Source organism: Lissotriton helveticus, chromosome 1_1 (genome assembly GCF_964261635.1).
Source record: "Lissotriton helveticus chromosome 1_1, aLisHel1.1, whole genome shotgun sequence".
Taxonomy (NCBI): Eukaryota; Metazoa; Chordata; class Amphibia; order Caudata; family Salamandridae; genus Lissotriton; species Lissotriton helveticus.
Window position 1 is genome coordinate 1,811,700,918 of NC_136057.1, and position 19,487 is coordinate 1,811,720,404.

Sequence of the window (19,487 nt, forward strand, 5' to 3'; positions counted from 1 at the left end):
CTGTAAAACGAGCAGACTCAATAGTTGAGTAATTGTGTGTGTCATGATGTCATCTCATGATGTCATGGGGACAGGCGTTGTGATACGGTCACGGCTTCCCGCATTCACAAAACCTCTAGCGCATGCGTTTGCACGTTCCATTTTCTCGCTTATTGCATTCTGGGAGGTCTAGTCTTGGTTCCACTTAATAGCACCCATTTACACGAAGTACCCTGATCAGGGCCACTGGATCTATGCGATTCTGCGGCTCGGGCGTTTTTAGCATATTTAACGATGTACTGCATTTGCCACATATTTCATCCTTATCTACAAAGGCTCAGATTTCAACAAAAAATGCTGGGCCTCATGTACAATATTTTGACGCACTGCAGAGCAGCTGGCCTTCCTGCTGTGCTGCTGTGCATGAACATTAAAAGGCAGAAATGCGCCGTATCTACAAGATACAGAGCATTCCTGTCCTTCCCTCATTTTGAAAGTGGGCCTGCACTGAGGGGATGATTGTTTTTGTGCAGGAAGGGACACCTTCCTGCACAAAAACAATAATTAAAGGCATTTTCCTCTTCATGCATGGAAAGAGGGGGGAAAAAACTAGGAGAAATACAAGTATTTCTCTTTGTTGCGCCTCCTTACGCCTCCCCTGGAGAGACTCGGGTATTTGATGCATTCTCAGGTTTACAAAATGTTGTAAATTTGGAATGCGTCAAGCTCCATGGATGTTGCGTGGGAACACCCGCAGCAACACCCATGGAACGCCTCTTTCACACAGAGTTATTCGTGAAAGGGAAACATATTTACAGGGTTATGAAAAGACACGCAGGGTGACTTTACATGACCTTGTAACCATGGGCAAACCCATTGCGCTGCCCGTGCGTCAATAAAAGTCACGCACTGGCGGCGCAATGGGCCTGTAAATAAGCCCAGCTGTTTTTAGCTCAGGTAAAAAAATATCTTTTAAAAATTGGTGCTGCACAGTGACACACATCTTTTACAAAGGTTAACTCGTCCCCGGTCAGGTGCTGATTGCTGTAAGAAAGTATTAAAATGGTCCCAATGAGGAGAAACATTTGCCCAGACAATAATGTGTTAAAGTTACAAAATAGCAACTTAATACTGCCACGGAATGTCGATAGGAACTAAGAACCTTAAGGCGCTCAAACAAATTAATATCTCTTATTGTTTATATGGCAGATTTACAAGCCCCTTGCGCCTCATTTACGCCATCGTTGCGTCACTTTTGTGATGCAGCGGCGGTGCAAGTCCTGCGCCATGGTGCGGGGAACTTACAACGTGACACATCTGGGAGATGCGTCACGTTTTAAAGCCCTGCGCCACATGTAAGCGTTCCTGCGCAGGGGGGGGCATTCCGGCACAGGAACGCCTCCTAAAAGTGGCTGAGTGTAGATTTCACTCAGTCACTTTTAGGCCCATGCTGCGTCAAAACCCTGCGTCTGCCTGAAGCAGGCGTAAGGATTGACGCAGTATTAACTAGATAGGGCCCACAGAACATTGCTGGAGCTGCGTCGCGCTTGCGACGCAACTCCAGCAATGTGCCACTTTTACGGCACAGGTGCGTTACGCATCTGTGCCGTTTTTGCCCCATGGTGCGCCCCATTAACTGGCGCATCCCTGCTGATATGCAGGGATGCGCCAGTTATTGTAAATATGCCCCCATGTGCCTGAGGAAGTCCATCTTTGCACTGGTAACAACGTTTTCAAGTTGGTGTAAGTTAGCCTGGGGTATTTCACTCAGATAGTGTTTTATATTTTTGTGCATCTGACACTTTCAAGCCACTTTAGTGAGAAGAATTGTAAGAGTGCCAGAGAGGGCAGGTTGGGTGAGTTGGTTCAGGGACCGCTTCTTCCTATTCCAAAGGAAAAATAGTGCCTGTAGTGATGCATTTAGTTGCAGTGATCCAGGTGAATGTAAGGCATTAGGATTCATCTGATGCCAATGGATGCTTTGCTATGTTTAGACACGAGGTGTAGCCCCCACTCTTCCTGGTTAGCCCCTCATTATGGGCCTCATTTATGAAAAGTGACCTTGGCTGAGCAAAAGCAGTGATGCATCACTTTTGATTGTGACATCCTTATAACACCATAGATGCGCCATATTTACAATACGGCACTCCATGGCGCAAAGATTTACAGATATGTTAGGAATTCTGATGTATCTGGTGGTGCAAAAATCATGCATTGTTGGAGTGTGTTGGAAAACTGCCGCAACTCCAGCAATGTGGCATGGCTCACGGGCGAGTCCCATGTGAAAAGACCCGCGTCAATCCTTATGCCTGCTTAAGGATTTTGATGCAGTCAAGTTGTAGAAGTAGCGTAGTGATAGCCCAGAAATGTCACTGTGCAGGTTCTCTGAGGCTTTTGTACTTGGGAACGCCCACCCTGCATACATTATACCCGACGCAGGTATAATGTAGTACAGGCCTTTACAAAGTGATGTATCTGCCTAGAAGCGTCACTTTGTAAATAGGGCACAGTGTGGCGCATTGATCACGTTGCCACAGCGTCACAAAAAAAGTGGTGCATCGATAGTGCAAGCCCTTCATAAATGTGGGCCTATATCTTTTGCCAGAGGAATGCTTTGGAAGTATTCCGCATTACTGACACACTGTGAAGAGGTACTGCTTCTGCCTTTGTTGTGACTGTGCTGTGTAGGGAAAGCTTAAACTAGTGCTTCCTGTACTACATATGTGCATGTGAGGAAAGCTTGCTTGCACTGCTGCTTCCTGTACTACATATGGGTATGTGAGGAAAGCTTGAGCATGTGAGGAAAGCTTGCACCGCTGCTTCCTGTACTACATATATGTATGTGAGGAAAGCGTGTGCATGTGAGGAAAGCTTGCACCGCTGCTTCCTGTACTACATATGTGAGGAAAGCGTGTGCATGTGAGGAAAGCTTGCACCGCTGCTTCCTGTACTACATATATGTATGTGAGGAAAGCTTGAGCATGTGAGGAAAGCTTGCACCGCTGCTTCCTGTACTACATATATGCATGTGAGGAAAGCGTGTGCATGTGAGGAAAGCTTGCACTGCTGCTTCCTGTACTACATATGGGTATGTGAGGAAAGCTTGAGCATGTGAGGAAAGCTTGCACCGCTGCTTCCTGTACTACATATATGTATGTGAGGAAAGCGTGTGCATGTGAGGAAAGCTTGCACCGCTGCTTCCTGTACTACATATATGTATGAGAGAAAAGCTTGTGCATGTGAGGAAAGCTTGCACTGCTGCTTCCTGTACTACATATGTGAGGAAAGCGTGTGCATGTGAGGAAAGCTTGCACCGCTGCTTCCTGTACTACATATATGTATGTGAGGAAAGCTTGAGCATGTGAGGAAAGCTTGCACCGCTGCTTCCTGTACTACATATATGTATGTGAGGAAAGCGTGTGCATGTGAGGAAAGCTTGCACTGCTGCTTCCTGTACTACATATGGGTATGTGAGGAAAGCTTGAGCATGTGAGGAAAGCTTGCACTGCTGCTTCCTGTACTACATATATGTATGTGAGGAAAGCGTGTGCATGTGAGGAAAGCTTGCACCGCTGCTTCCTGTACTACATATATGTATGTGAGGAAAGCTTGAGCATGTGAGGAAAGCTTGCACCGCTGCTTCCTGTACTACATATATGTATGAGAGGAAAGCTTGTGCATGTGAGGAAAGCTTGCACTGCTGCTTCCTGTACTACATATGTGAGGAAAGCGTGTGCATGTGAGGAAAGCTTGCACCGCTGCTTCCTGTACTACATATATGTATGTGAGGAAACCTTGTGAATGTGAGGAAAGCTTGCACTGCTGCTTCCTGTACTACATATGTGAGGAAAGTGTGTGCATGTGAGGAAAGCTTGCACCGCTGCTTCCTGTACTACATATATGTATTTGAGGAAAGCTTGTGCATGTGAGGAAAGCTTGCACTGCTGCTTCCTGTACTACATATGTGAGGAAAGCGTGTGCATGTGAGGAAAGCTTGCACCGCTGCTTCCTGTACTACATATATGTATGTGAGGAAAGCTTGTGCATGTGAGGAAAGCTTGCACTGCTGCTTCCTTTACTACATATGTGAGGAAAGTGTGTGCATGTGAGGAAAGCTTGCACCGCTGCTTCCTGTACTACATATGTGTATGTGAGGAAAGCTTGCTTGCACTGCTGCTTCCTGTACTACATATGGGTATGTGAGGAAAGCTTGAGCATGTGAGGAAAGCTTGCACCGATGCTTCCTGTACTACATATATGTATGAGAGGAAAGCTTGTGCATGTGAGGAAAGCTTGCACTGCTGCTTCCTGTACTACATATATGTATGTGAGGAAAGCTTGTGCATGTGAGGAAAGCTTGCACTGCTGCATCCTGTACTACATATGTGAGGAAAGTGTGTGCATGTGAGGAAAGCTTGCACCGCTGCTTCCTGTACTACATATATGTATGTGAGGAAAGCTTGTGCATGTGAGGAAAGCTTGCACTGCTGCTCCCTGTACTACATGTGTATGTGAGGATAGCGTGTGCATGTGAGGAAAGCTTGCACTGCTGCTTCCTGTACTACATATATGTATGTGAGGAAAGCTTGCTTCCACTGCTGCTTCCTGTACTACATATGGGTATGTGAGGAAAGCTTGAGCATGTGAGGAAAGCTTGCACCGCTGCTTCCTGTACTACATATATGTATGTGAGGAAAGCGTGTGCATGTGAGGAAAGCTTGCACTGCTGCTTCCTGTACTACATATGTGAGGAAAGCGTGTGCATGTGAGGAAAGCTTGCACCGCTGCTTCCTGTACTACATATATGTATGTGAGGAAAGCTTGAGCATGTGAGGAAAGCTTGCACCGCTGCTTCCTGTACTACATATATGCATGTGAGGAAAGCCTGTGCATGTGAGGAAAGCTTGCACTGCTGCTTCCTGTACTACATATATGTATGTGAGGAAAGTTTGTGCATGTGAGGAAAGCTTGCACTGCTGCTTCCTGTACTACATATGTGAGGAAAGTGTGTGCATGTGAGGAAAGCTTGCACTGCTGCTTCCTGTACTACATATATGTATGTGAGGAAAGCTTGTGCATGTGAGGAAAGCTTGCACTGCTGCTTCCTGTACTACATATGTGAGGAAAGCGTGTGCATGTGAGGAAAGCTTGCACCGCTGCTTCCTGTACTGCATATATGTATGTGAGGAAAGCTTGTGCATGTGAGGAAAGCTTGCACCGCTGCTTCCTGTACTACATATATGTATGTGAGGAAAGCGTGTGCATGTGAGGAAAGCTTGCACCGCTGCTTCCTGTACTACATATATGTATGTGAGGAAAGCTTGTGCATGTGAGGAAAGCTTGCACTGCTGCTTCCTGTACTACATATATGTATGTGAGGAAAGCTTGTGCATGTGAGGAAAGCTTGCACTGCTGCTTCCTGTACTACATATGTGAGGAAAGTGTGTGCATGTGAGGAAAGCTTGCACTGCTGCTTCTTGTACTACATATATGTATGTGAGGAAAGCTTGTGCATGTGAGGAAAGCTTGCACTGCTGCTTCCTGTACTACGTGTGTATGTGAGAAAAGCGTGTGCATGTGAGGAAAGCTTGCACTGCTGCTTCTTGGCATGCCTCAGATATGTGCATGTGAAGAAATATTGCGCTGCTGCTTCCTATACAGCAGTCAGCAGATGAAATCTAGTATTTCTCCTACACTGCATTTGTTAGCAGACTTTTTTAGAATCTTTTCAGTATACAAAAACCAAAGTGATTGGCTTTGTCAAACCGTGTTCTATTTGCATAATGGCACTTGGAGTCTGGCCACCGCGATCAGCCATTTCCATGACGGTCAGTATACGCCACCGTTGCAAATCCGCAGAGTAATACCGTGTTGTTATTTTTTTGGTGCCGTTTCTAAGCACTGTGATTAGCAGGTGTCACTCAGCCCCAATAGTGATTCGAGTAGTCCTTGTCTTTTCATTGCATCCAGCAAAAAAAAACAGGTCTGGTGGCTTAGGGTACTAATGTGCCCACTCTAGGGGCTTGTGTTTGACACAGGTTCAAATCCAGGCTGGTCCACTCAGCCTTTCATCCTTCTGAGGACGATAAAATGAGTGCCATTGAGTTAGGTAGCAACAGACATATGTTATTCAGTATCAATATGTCCACGGGTGCGCTATACAAATGGACATTAGGGTGTAACTACCAATGGTGCAGCGGCTTGGGGGGAGATTTAACCCCTGATGAATGCTGTATTTTACAACCTAACCAACAGCTAGAGGGCCCTTTTCCAAGCTTGCACTTGATCCAATGGCACCCGTACTACGCCACTGCATACCATTATACGTGTATCCTTATGTTTTTAAGCACTGGTTGCGCATGAAAAAAAGCCACTATGATTTACTCTGAGCGCTAGTGTGAGACAGCCTGCAAGCTCACTTCAGATATTGTCATAAACGGACCCCAAGTCAATGCAGGGACTTTTATCCTGCCCCCTTTTCACCCAGGAGCGCAAAGCATGCTGGGACTTCTAGTTTTCCCACCCTATGTTTTTTTGTGGTTTGTGTCTGGAAGTCTCAGCATAAGGTGTTGATGAAGGCTGAAGAGTGGGGCGGTCTGGTGATACTCTGAGATGCTGGGCCAAGAGAGAGCTATATGAGATGACAAAAGAATCAGCTGAGGAAATCTGAGGAAATCCCCAAACCTTCAAGTAGTAATATAAATATTTGAGGGAGGCTGTGGGCACCCGAGGGCTTAGTGCACCAGGTTACACATTAGGTGCGAACACTTATTTCCATCTGAAAGGGGTGCTCTATCCGTTGCTTGATGAATCCTGGGGAGTAGGCGTGCCCCCTTTGTTCTAGGATGAACCACTCCAGATTGTGAGCCTTTGGGGCTTCCGTCCTGGTGTGAAATGCTGCCGGGCTTCACCTGTATCTTGTGGGATATCTCCTCACACTGAGTGAGCCCCTCCCACACCCGGTATTTCCAGCAGATCACAAGTGCCCGCAGCAGCCGCTGCTCCCCTTCCTCATTGTCCTCTGAAATGTGTCTGTCGGCTAAAAACATAGGATTATCCGATGGTGACGCACACAGATGACAAGGGACAACTTAACTAAACAAACAGCACGTGCAATCCTCCCTTCCTGTGAATAATAGGGAAATACAGGGCACAAGTCCTAAAAAAGAAGTGGGGGGGGTAACCAGGTTAGGCAGTATGCAAGTGAAATCTCATGGCACGTGCCATCACAGCGCATGTTGTCACGACGCGTGACATTGCACGTGACGTCACAGGAAGTGACCTCACTGGAAGTGAAATTACAGGAAGTGACATCAGGTATTAAGACCTCACACATATATTTATCAGGTATATCATGAGTACATTTAAGCGCATTATGAGATTTAACAGATTAGATTTGGCATTGGGGTTGTGTACAAAAAAGTGGAACAATCCAAATGCAAAATCTGGGCCTCAACTAATATATATATATTTTTAAACCCTGCCACAAATAAATCAACAACAAGGTGAAGCATGGCAGTAGGTCTGTTCTGTTTAATTGGTTGTAAAGTCTGCATTTTAAAGGTTGCACAGTCTGCATTTCAAAATATTTTATGGGTTAAGGCATCTGCTGTGAAAGTGCCCAGTAAATCTTTTGGAATAGTATTAATGGTGACATTACTCTGGTGGTTAATGCACTTGCTGGAAAGATCTGTGTTTTGTGAAGTCCCAGATTTGAATCAAAGTAGTATAGAAAGTAAACGTATTTCCTGCAAAGCACATCATGTAACATGCAGATGACAGATTTTTATTTTATGTAGATAGTAAAGTGGGTTACTTTGAACACAGATCCTTTTGTTTCCTGCAGTTCTTAAATTGTAATTCTTGTAATATAGCACATTGAGCTATGAAGGACATGTGACTCCTACACCTTGTAACCCTGTCTCATGTAACTCATCTTGTACATTGATTTACACATGTACATGATAAATTGTCAATGTATGTTACGCAAAGAGCTTTGACACCCTGCATTGGGTTGTGTAGCGTTATAAAAGAAATTAAATACTGTTATTGGAATTGTTATTTGTGTAAATACTGGGACAGGCCTACAGACCTGACATTATTACAGTGCATGCATCTCGTATATACAGTAACTGAACAAAGTCAAAGGCATGCCTCTCTTAAGTACTTGTGAAGAGATAAAAGGCTGTGTGACTTTGTTTCTCCTCCTGTGGCATTTACATTTAAGTTGAGGTTCCAGGCCTCCTCCAGTCAGGATATTCAAACAAAAAGGAGGCCTGATGGCCCCTTAACTTCGCCCAGCTGGGGGTGAAAAAAAAGCTCCCTTACTGCCTGCACATTGCTGCAGGGAATTGAAAGCAGACAACGTACAGGCGCTGCTGAACGTGTCCCGGTGTCTGAAAATTACACCGGGACAAGTTCAGCATATTTCTGTGGAGCCCAAGTTCTTGGAAGGGGGACGGCGTCCACCCTGTGAAAATAGTGGGTGGACGCCCTGTGCCTGCGTGTACCCCAGACTTGTGCCCTGGGGAAATCCACAAAAACAGGAAACACCCACTCTTCGAACCTTCTGATCTCCATCGACCAGGAAAGTTAAGGCCCAAAGGTACGGTGACCAGGTGTCCCGAATTTGGCCGGACAGTCCCTGGTTTTCACCAGCTGTCCTGGCAGATTTTGGCTCATGCCCCGGTTTTTAGAGGGAGTCGATTGAAACCAGTGAGAGGCACTTATTAATTGTTCTAAAGTTATGATAATTAGTAGCTGTGATACGTAAGCAATTTAATTAACAGGTATGATGCTGGCTTTAGAAGTTACATTTGATTTATTTTCTTAGTGCTTCTTCTGTGTTCCTGTGTTGATAAGAGTTGTCATTCTGGGCAGCACCCTTGATGTAAAGCTGTAGTCCTTCTTCTGTTCTTGCAAAATGTCCCAGTTTGTGGTTCTCAAGATCTGGTAACCCTATCCAAAGGTACCCCTGGGCAGGGTTGGATTGGGATTGAAAATCGGCCCGGGCACACACAAAAAAAGTGGCCCACATTTGCATACTTCTTTGCCGCAAAACACTGCTTCAGCGAAATTTTATAAAAAAGGTGTGGGGGGGGGGCGGAGCGTTTAAAAAAAATGCAGGGATTAGTTTACTCTGGTGAAACACACCTGAAGACAAGTGAGGCCACTTTTGTTCAGGCCACTTCAATATGCATACATTAAATGGGCCGGCCCAGCGAAACAAAAGGAGTGACACCTCTGCCCCTTAGTAAAAGGGGGGTAATGGACACCCATCTACCTCCCGAAAGGCCACTTAGACCCCCACTGGGCCTTTGGTGGCATGAAACCGCCCAAATCGCCCCCCTAGGCTGCTCAAAAAAGCAGCCCACAGCTGGAGCTCGGACACTGGCCCCTCGGGCATTGCCCGAGTGCCCTCATTACCAATCCGACGCTGCCCCTGGGTAAGACAGTGGGGGTTGGATGTACAAAGGGTGTTGGAATCATAAATCATGTGCTACATATTGCCACAACATATCTGCCAACTTGAAGAAAAGTCTCACCTGTGAGGAGGGGCACAGCATCGTGCGAGAAGTACTCACAAGGCACTTTTGAACCCCACCACTGTATTCACGCCTCTTAATGGACACGGGCAGATAAAAGCCTCGGAAAACAAGCGGGAAAACCAATATTCACAGTGGATTTCAGCTCCTTTTCTCTGCCACTGTGTGATATCGGCTCCTCACCGGGAGGCCATGTGATGGGAACCAATATCGTGTGTAACACGGTGGAGGCACCATTTTAGTTGGCAGGTATGCCACTGGGTAAAAAGCGCTATATAAATGCAAATACAATATTACAACAAGCATTTGCAATGCAATAGGTCTCGCATTAGGAAAGTTTGAGCTATTGGTATTGTAAATGACACATTTTTAGGTCTCGCCTGTCGATGCGCATGCGCATCGAGCAAGGCGAGAGTATTGGGACTTATCCACTCTTTATCCACACTGCAAGGAATCGTGGCGATTCCTTGCAGTGCCCGTGACTTTTAAGCTCAATGCGCATGCGCATTGAGCTTAAAAGCGCGTGCACGTCCGTCTTTGTTTACCCGCTCCGCCCCCTCCCCTTCCCGCCGTGTCGCATTTCTCCTCCCCCCTCCCCTCTCTTCCCTCCGTCTTGTTTATTTTACCCGCTCCGCCCCTCGCATTTCTCCTCCCCCCTCCCCTCTCTTCCCTCCGTCTTGTTTATTTTACCCGCTCCGCCCCCTCCCCTTCCCGCCGTGTCGCATTTCTCCTCCCCCCTCCCCTCTCTTCCCTCCGTCTTGTTGCCTATGGGCGGCTGTGCTGGCAAGCAGCGCTGCTTCCTCTCCTCTTTCTGTTGAAACAAACAGCAGGGAGGGGAGGCGTTTCCAGGGCCAGCTCACTCTCGCTCTCTTCGTCTTGTTAGGGTTTTCACCACCAGAATCAAGGAGTGACAAACCAGCCAGTATGTACATTTTCAATTCAGAACGCCACCTTTTTTATGCACACGGATTTACACAATATTTCTGCGCAGTGTCCCGTTATTATTTCAAGGCGCTACATTTGCTCGTGACAAACATCTCACAAACCATTTCAGCGAGCAAAGACGCGCCTCGCGCTGCCTGCGTCTATGTGACAGCGCGAGACGCTTCTTAAAATAGAGCAGCGGTCGCTGAGCTCCGGTTCAAGCCCTCGTAAACTTTATTTTTTCAATGCAATACGTCTGTTCCAAAACAAGCAGGCCCTCGGCCCGCCGCTGCCGCTGCACACAGGCTCCGTTGTGCCGCCGCGGTGAATCACTCCTCCTGCAGGCGGCTGATCTCCTGGGGCTGGCGGGAGGCCAGGGCGGCTGCAGCTGGGCCTTGCTGTCTGTTCTCCAGGCCTGGGGGGCAGGAATGCTTGGCGCTCACCAGCGCGCCCTGTTATGAATGCTGCCTGTACCCAATGTGCCCTCGTTCCTCGCCTGTGCCCGGACCCCGTCTTTTGCCTCTGGCTGTGGAGCGCTTCTCTCTGTTTCCACCTCGTTTCCCCGAGCGGGGGCCGCACCTGGTACCCCCTCCAGCCTCACACCCTTTACGCTTCCTGTCTAATGAACTGTGTTTCCATCACTGCTCTCTCTCCCTGCCAATGTCGCCTTTCTCTCCCATTGCCCTCTGTCTATGACCCTTCACCAGTCGCTGTCTCTTCTTCTCTGCCCGTCACCTCTGCAAGGGGGTCTCCTTTCTTCATGCCCTCCCGTCCTTTGTTGACATTGTCACTCTCAGCTCTCCTCACGCGCCCTCTCTCCTGAAGTGTCAGTAATCGCGGCCGCCGTTTCTCCCTCCCCTCACCTCTCTCCCTACTTCCCTCGATCTGTCTGTAACAGAGTCACTGCTCCTCCCACTCTCTCTCTCTGTCTGCCTGACGCCCTCTCGCCTATCCTCCTATCCTGCCATCTCTCTCACATCTCTCTCACATCCTGACATTTCTCTCACACTCTCTCCCATCCGGCCATCTCTCTCTCCCATCCTGCCATCTCTCTCCCTTCCTGACATCTCTCTCCCTTCCTGACATCTCTCTCTCCCATCCTGCCATCTCTCTCTCATCCTGCCATTTCTCTCACACTCTCTCCCATCCTGGCTGCTCTCTCCCATCGGGCCACCACCCTCACCCTCACTCACCCTCACTCACCCTCACTCACTCACCCTCAACCCCTCACCCCCTCAACCCCTCACCCCCTCACCCTCACTCGCCCTCACCCTCAACCCCTCACCCTCAACCCCTCACCCTCAACCCCTCACTCACCCTCAACCCCTCACCCTCACTCACTCACCCTCAACCCCTCACCCTCAACCCCTCACCCTCACTCACCCTCAACCCCTCACCCTCAACCCCTCACCCTCAACCCCTCAACCCCTCACTCACCCTCACTCACCCACCCTCACCCACCCTCACTCACCCTCACTCACCCTCACTCACCCTCAACCCCTCACTCACCCTCACTCATCCTCACTCACCCTCAACCCCTCACCCTCACCCACCCTCAACCCCTCACCCTAACTCACACTCACACTCACTCACCCTCACCCTCACTCACCCTCAACCCCTCACTCACCCTCAACCCCTCACTCACCCTCAACCCCTCACTCACCCTCAACCCCTCACTCACCCTCACTCACCCTCACCCACCCTCACTCACCCTCACCCACCCTCAACCCCTCACCCTCAACCCCTCACCCTCACACAGTGCAATAGGTCTCGGAGCATTTGAGTTAGAGCTTTTAGAATTGTTTATGGCTTTTTTTATTTGTAATTCTTTAGCATTGGCTACAGGAAACAAAAATGCTAAAGATTTACAAAAAAAACCCATAAACAATTCTAAAAGCACTAACTCTAATGCTGCGAGACCTATTGCATTTCCAATGCTTGTTTATTTATGTGTTGGTTTTGAAAATAGCGAAATTAATAGCTTTTTCATTTACAATGCCAATAGTTTTATTAACTTTCGCAAATGTGACACCTATAGCATTTGTAATGCAATATGTGTTGTATTTACGTGACTTAGAAGTATTGATATTACAAATAACAATGGCTTTTATTTTTTTTAATAATGAATTCTTAAATAAAAGTTATTGTCATTTATAATGGCAATAGCTTACATTTTTGTAAGTACCTTTTGTGAAGATTATGTTCAGTGTATTTTATTGTGACGAAAATCCAAGAACAGAAGTGAAATATTAACATCTTTTTGTGACCTTTGTAATAAAGCTTGAAACATTGAGAGAACATATTTGAACCAGTTGTTGTTGAATGGTTGCACAGATTGATGCAGTGGTGGCGCTGAGTGATGTGGTGGCGACGAGTGATGCTGTGGAGTTCAGTAATGCTGTGGTAGCGCATAGTGATGTTGTGGTGCCCCTGAGTGATGCTGTGGTGGTGCTGAGTGATGCTGTGGTGGTGCGATAGATAGATAGAGGGAGTGCGATAGATAGATAAAGTGAGGGTGACAGATAGATAGAGGGAGGATGATAGATAGATAGAGGAAGGGCGATAGATAGATAGAGGGAGATAGATAGATAGATAGATAGATAGAGTGATGGAGATAGATAGACAGATAGAGTGAGGGCGATAGATAGAGTGAGGGCGATAGATAGATAGATAGATAGATAGATAGATAGATAGATAGATAGATAGATAGATAGATAGATAGATAGATAGATAGATAGATAGATAGATAGATAGATAGATAGATAGATAGATAGATAGATAGATATATAGAGTGAGGCGATAGATAGATAGAGTGAGGGCGATAGATAGAGTGAGGGCGATAGATAGATAGACAGAGTGAGGGTGATAGATAGAGTGAGGGCGATAGATAGATAGAGTGAGGGCGATAGATAGATAGATAGATAGATAGATAGATAGATAGATAGATAGATAGATAGATAGATAGATAGATAGATAGATAGATAGAGTGAGGGCGATAGATAGATAGAGTGAGGGCGATAGATAGATAGAGTGACTGCGATAGATAGATAGATAGATAGATAGATAGATAGATAGATAGATAGATAGATAGATAGATAGATAGATAGATAGATAGATAGATAGATAGATAGATAGAGTGATGGCGATAGATAGATAGATAGATAGATAGATAGATATAGATAGATAGAGTGAGGGTGATAGATAGAGTGAGGGCAATAGATAGATAGAGTGAGGGCAATAGATAGACAGAGTGAAGGTAATAGATAGAGTGAGGACAATTAATAGATAGATAGATAGATAGATAGATAGAGTGATGGCGATAGATAGATAGATATAGATAGATAGATAGATAGAGTGAGGGCAATCGATAGATAGATAGAGTGAGGGCAATAGATGGATAGAGTGAGGGCAATAGATAGAGCGAGGGCAATAGATGGATAGAGTGAGGGCAATAGATGGATAGAGTGAGGGTAATAGATAGAGTGAGGACCATAGATAGATAGATAGATAGATTGAGGGCCACAGATAGATAGATAGAGTGAGGGTGATAGATAGATAGATAGATAGATCGATGGATAGAGTGAGGGTGATAGATAGATAGATAGATAGATAGATAGATAGATAGATAGATAGATAGATAGATAGAGTGAGGGTGATAGATAGATAGATAGCGTGAGGGTGATAGGTAGATAGATAGATAGACAGACAGACAGACAGACAGACAGACAGACAGACAGATAGATAGATAGATAGATAGATAGATAGATAGATAGATAGGTAGATAGAGTGAGGGCGATAGAGTGAGGGCGATAGATAGATAGATAGATAGATAGATAGATAGATAGATAGATAGATAGATAGATAGATAGATAGATAGATAGATAGAGTGAGGGCGATAGATAGAAAGAGTGAGGGCGATAGATAGATAGATAGATAGATAGATAGATAGATAGATAGATAGATAGATAGATAGATAGATAGATAGATAGATAGATAGATAGATAGATAGATAGATAGATAGATAGATAGATAGATAGATAGATAGATAGATAGATAGATAGAGTGATGGCGATAGATAGATAGATATAGATAGATAGATAGAGTGAGGGCGATAGATAGAGTGAGGGCATTAGATAGATAGATAGAGTGAGGCCAATAGATGGATAGAGTGAGGGCAATAGATAGATTAAGGGCAATAGATAGATAGAGTGAGGGCAATAGATAGATAGAGTGAAGGTAATAGATAGATAGAGTGAGGACAATAGATAGATAGATAGATAGATAGATAGATAGATAGATAGATACATAGATAGATAGATAGATAGATAGATAGATAGATAGATAGATAGATAGATAGATAGATAGATAGATAGATAGATAGATAGATAGATAGATAGAGTGAGGGCGATAGATAGAAAGAGTGAGGGCGATAGATAGATAGATAGATAGATAGATAGATAGATAGATAGATAGATAGATAGATAGATAGATAGATAGATAGATAGATAGATAGATAGATAGATAGAGTGATGGCGATAGATAGATAGATATAGATAGATAGATAGAGTGAGGGCGATAGATAGAGTGAGGGCATTAGATAGATAGATAGAGTGAGGCCAATAGATGGATAGAGTGAGGGCAATAGATAGATTAAGGGCAATAGATAGATAGAGTGAGGGCAATAGATAGATAGAGTGAAGGTAATAGATAGATAGAGTGAGGACAATAGATAGATAGATAGATAGATAGATAGATAGATAGATAGATAGATAGATAGATAGATAGATAGATAGATAGATAGATAGATAGATAGATAGATAGATAGAGTGAGGGCGATAGATAGATAGATAGATAGATAGATAGATAGATAGATAGATAGATAGATAGATAGATAGATAGATAGATAGATAGATAGATAGATAGATAGATAGATAGGGCAAGTGTCATCATGGTAAGGTCATGTGACATCACTTACTGAGATGTTTCGTGGTCAAAGGACACACCATGTCACTTCTTGTGATGAAATTAAGTTGGAAGGGTGTGTCGATGTCATTTCCACTAACCTGGCATACTGGTGAATTGACATCCATACAGCGGGTGGAGGTGGGGGGAGGGGTCATCGTTTTGCGTTTCCGCACTGATGTATAGATTCTCTCCATCATACAACAGCAACCCTAAGCCTGTATAAAGCTCTCTTTTCCTGCTTCTTAGGTCATTCGCAAAAGTTTTTCTGTGTTAACACGATGCTGCTACTCGCAGATTGCACACAGCAGATGAGCATCCCAGATTCCGACAATGCACGAATTGCCTCCCGGGTCCCAAGCAGCTTTCCTGAAATCAGGAGGAGTCTCTGGAGTTAAAGTATAGCCACGCAGGGCAGAGGGCTGCCATGGAAGACAAGGAGAGGAGGGATAGGATTAATTCCCGCACAGAGGTCAAGCTGCCATTCACGAGTCTCTAGCGCACAGTTGTGCACCTAAAAAAAATAGTCAAATGGGTTTTATTTCTTCAGCTGCATCCCAAGGAGGAGGCGCTGCTGCATGAGGTTTATCATGGGTCTGGGAAAGAGGTCACTGTATGTGTGAGGAAGCCTGAAGAGGAGACGGAGGGAGGGAACTAGGGTGAGAGGTGACTGAGGAGAAAACATCAGTACGGGGAAGCTAGTCAGATAAGGGGGAGGAGTTGAGGAAGAGAGGAAAGAGGGTGGCAGCCAGGAGATAGTGGGAAGGAGGAGATTGGGAAGGAGAGGGTGAGAGCCCGGAGCTGCCGGAAGTGTATGAGCGAACGGCAGCATGCTGATCGGGGCTCTGAGAAATAAGGCGCCCGGGCCGGTGGGTGCTAGGGGAGGGGAGAGGAGGTGCGGTGGCTGCCAGGGAAGACCAGGAGAGGAGGGATAGGATTAATTCCCGCACAGAGATCAAGCTGCCATTCACAAGTCTCTAGCGCACAGTTGTGCACCTAAACAAAATAGTCAAAAGGGTTTTAGTTCTTCAGCTGCATCCCAAGGAGGAGGTGCTCGCACACATGGTCATCAGTCTTGATATGGGTTTTCTTTTGAAGAAAGCCCATCGTAAGATAACTGCATTTTGTGCACAAAGGCTTTGTGATGCATGCTCATGTCTATTTTTTGATGTGTGCTTGTGTATGTGTCATGGCGCATTAGCGGACATTTACCATTCAAACATGGTGGACGGTAAATTAAATTGTGAAAAAAGGGGAAAAGCGCACACAGTGCACAAAGAAAAACAAGAAACCTGGTAGGAACGAAGGAGTGAGGAAGAAGGCAAATATTGGCGGTGAAAGTCCGGAGGGAAATAAGTAGAGAGAAATGAAAGTAAAGTAGGGACGGGAGCAAGGTGGAGAGGGAAGGGATAAGAAATAGACAGGGTTAATCTTATAAAACACGCTCTCGGCATTGCTGTGGGGGGGTCGGCGGGGGAGCAGCAGCCTTTGATGTCTGTTGGTGTGAGAGACAAATGTTGGTGTGCGAGGCTTCCTTTCAAGTCGGGTGGGGGGGCGGGGGAGCACGGGAGCAAGCGAGTGGGAGGGAACGAGCATATGGGGTGTGAGTGAGGCCAAGCACGCGCCTGGCGAAGCATCACGCTTCAATAGACAACATGCATTGGGCGGAATCCGCTTGTTCAAGAGTGTTGTTTCCCCTACAATAGTTCAGAGCTATAAATAGCTCGACCTAAAAATCTGATTCACAATAAATCTGATTCACAATATAATGAAGTAAGATTACCAGCAGCAAATGGCTTTGACATTTGCAACGTCCGACTCCTTGAGAGTGGTAAGGGTATACTGGCCTTTGGTACAGATGCATGCAATTTACAGAGGAGTGATGGACCTTCACCACCACCCCCCTCATTTTTAAGAACAAAAATAAAGATTTGCAAATAATCCTGCTAACTGCAACTGCTGGGGAAACGGTGGCATCACTATAATTGACCCTGTTAAAGTTTCATAATAACTGCTTGATTGATACAGCGGTTGAAGTGCATTAAAAAAAGTTTTGTAATTATGATCCTGTGGGTAAAATATTCAGTAACTATTTTGTTGGTATTTTACCTTCACCTACACATTGGCAAGACAGACCCCCCCAAGATATAGCCACAAAATTAGCAAATTTGGCAGCACAAAAATGTGAATTTAGCTGCACAAAAAAGGTAAATTTTGCTGCATTTAGTGGCAAATTATTTTATTTTTGTTTTTCTAAATATAGCCCCCAGCGTGCCCAAAAGTGACGAGCCCGAATTCCTTTTTAAAAAGAAAACGCCCCCAGCAGGACCCCCTGTATGCTCATGGGCCCAAATTCTTTCACTGGGCCTCCCCAGAAACTGCAATTTTGAGCTGAAGCTCTTTTATTTTCAAGCTGCCTGACCACTAGTACCGAGGCGCTGCACACAAGCCAACTGCAAATGGATTTACATTGATTAAAGTGGGTTTATCATGAATGATTCACAACAATGCTGATATAGAACCAATGAAGAAAAAAATATAAACGGGATGCAACAGACCCGTAGGCGCACACCGTCATAAAACAGTAGCTCTGCATAGTAATCTTGTGGTGTGGAACTTTGTCCTTTCTGGCACAAAATACTTTTGAAAATAATGAAGATGTTTATTTCCGAAATAGCTACTAAGAGAAAAAGCGTGATAAAAATTCTCGCAAAGTGGTTAATGGGAGCCAGTGCTTAATTTGTGCCGGTGGTTTCCGGTGCTCGGCACTGGTACTTAATTTTCAGCACCAGCTCTAGTGACAGTTCACCACATGGTGGCACTGTCTTTTTCATTTTGAGATGAGAACAACAACCTTGTTAATTAAGTCAATATATATTGAACATGAATAATACTAACCTCTCATGCCATTATTATAGTTTTGTGTGCCCTGAAATAGTCTAAATTTTCACACTTGTTGGAGTGCGATGGTTAGGTGTTCTGTTGGTACAGTCATTGACAGTGCTGGCAGGGTATGGGTGCTGTAGACTGCAGTGGCTTTCGTAAAAGGGCCATGGCACTTATGTATTTTCAAATTTAGCACTGGGAGAGACAATTTTTGGTGATAAATTGACAGGCTGGACAGCAACAGCTAGCAATAAAAATTACAGACCTGATTTAAATGCTAAAGGACGGTCAACTTTCCATCTTCTGTCCTTCTTTTGGAATTCTCTGACATTCCCAATAATGCGCCTGGAAAGCGGTACACGTGTTTTTTTTAAGGCGTTCTTTACTTTTTCCCTTCTGTCTTCAGCAACAGGCTCAATCCAGGTGCCTCAAGGCAGGGGATGCGATGCAGCAGGAGGCAGGTGAGTAAAGAAACACCTCGCCTGCTTGCTGACCCCTCCTTTCATTTGGCGCAGCAGTCAACATTGAGCCAATAAAAGAAGGAGTAGCATTCCTTGAATTTTAGTGTAGGCTTTTTACAAAACTGTTACTTTAGCAATTTTTTTGCAAATCGTGAACTCCTGGAAAGTCTGGAATGCATGTTTCTACTTCAGCTCTCTGTCCCTCCCCCGACTGCATAGCAGAGGAAAATCTCTCCCCTCACTCTTCGACCTATGTATTAATATAACAACACAGACACATCTTTATTTAGTTTTCACCTATATTCGGGTGCTGTCATTATATACTAGGGGAACATTTTTCATTTTTCTTTGTATTTAACACACTATGGGGCTGATTACGATGTGGCCGTAAAAGGTCCAATCATTGGTTGGAGCCTTTCCGGATGAATCGTAATTGGCCAGTCGGTTTACTTTACGACCACCTCATTACGATGGAGGCAGTCATAAGGTAAACCTGCAAGTCATTCCAGCTGGCTTCCGACGGGCTCAGAGAGCCCGTCAGCCCGTCGGAAACTAGCTTGTAATCTCAAGGGCGGCACTTCTGCTCTTGAAATTACAATGTCGGGTTTCAGCAGCTTTTCCATGCCGGCCTTTCAGAACTTGACTTTGGGGGCCCACAGCAGGGCCCCCTTGGGTGCACGGCCTCGGTTGGAGGCTGTGGGGGCACCTATGGTGTCCACCAGTTGATCCC

At 45.5% G+C, this 19,487-nt stretch overlaps 1 protein-coding gene across 1 annotated transcript in view; it reads right to left on the minus strand.

Annotated features, from left to right (window-relative positions):
• Positions 1–19,487, minus strand: part of ABCA4 (ATP binding cassette subfamily A member 4) — a 1,114,059-nt gene that overhangs the window by 590,305 nt on the left and 504,267 nt on the right. The window lies entirely within an intron of this gene.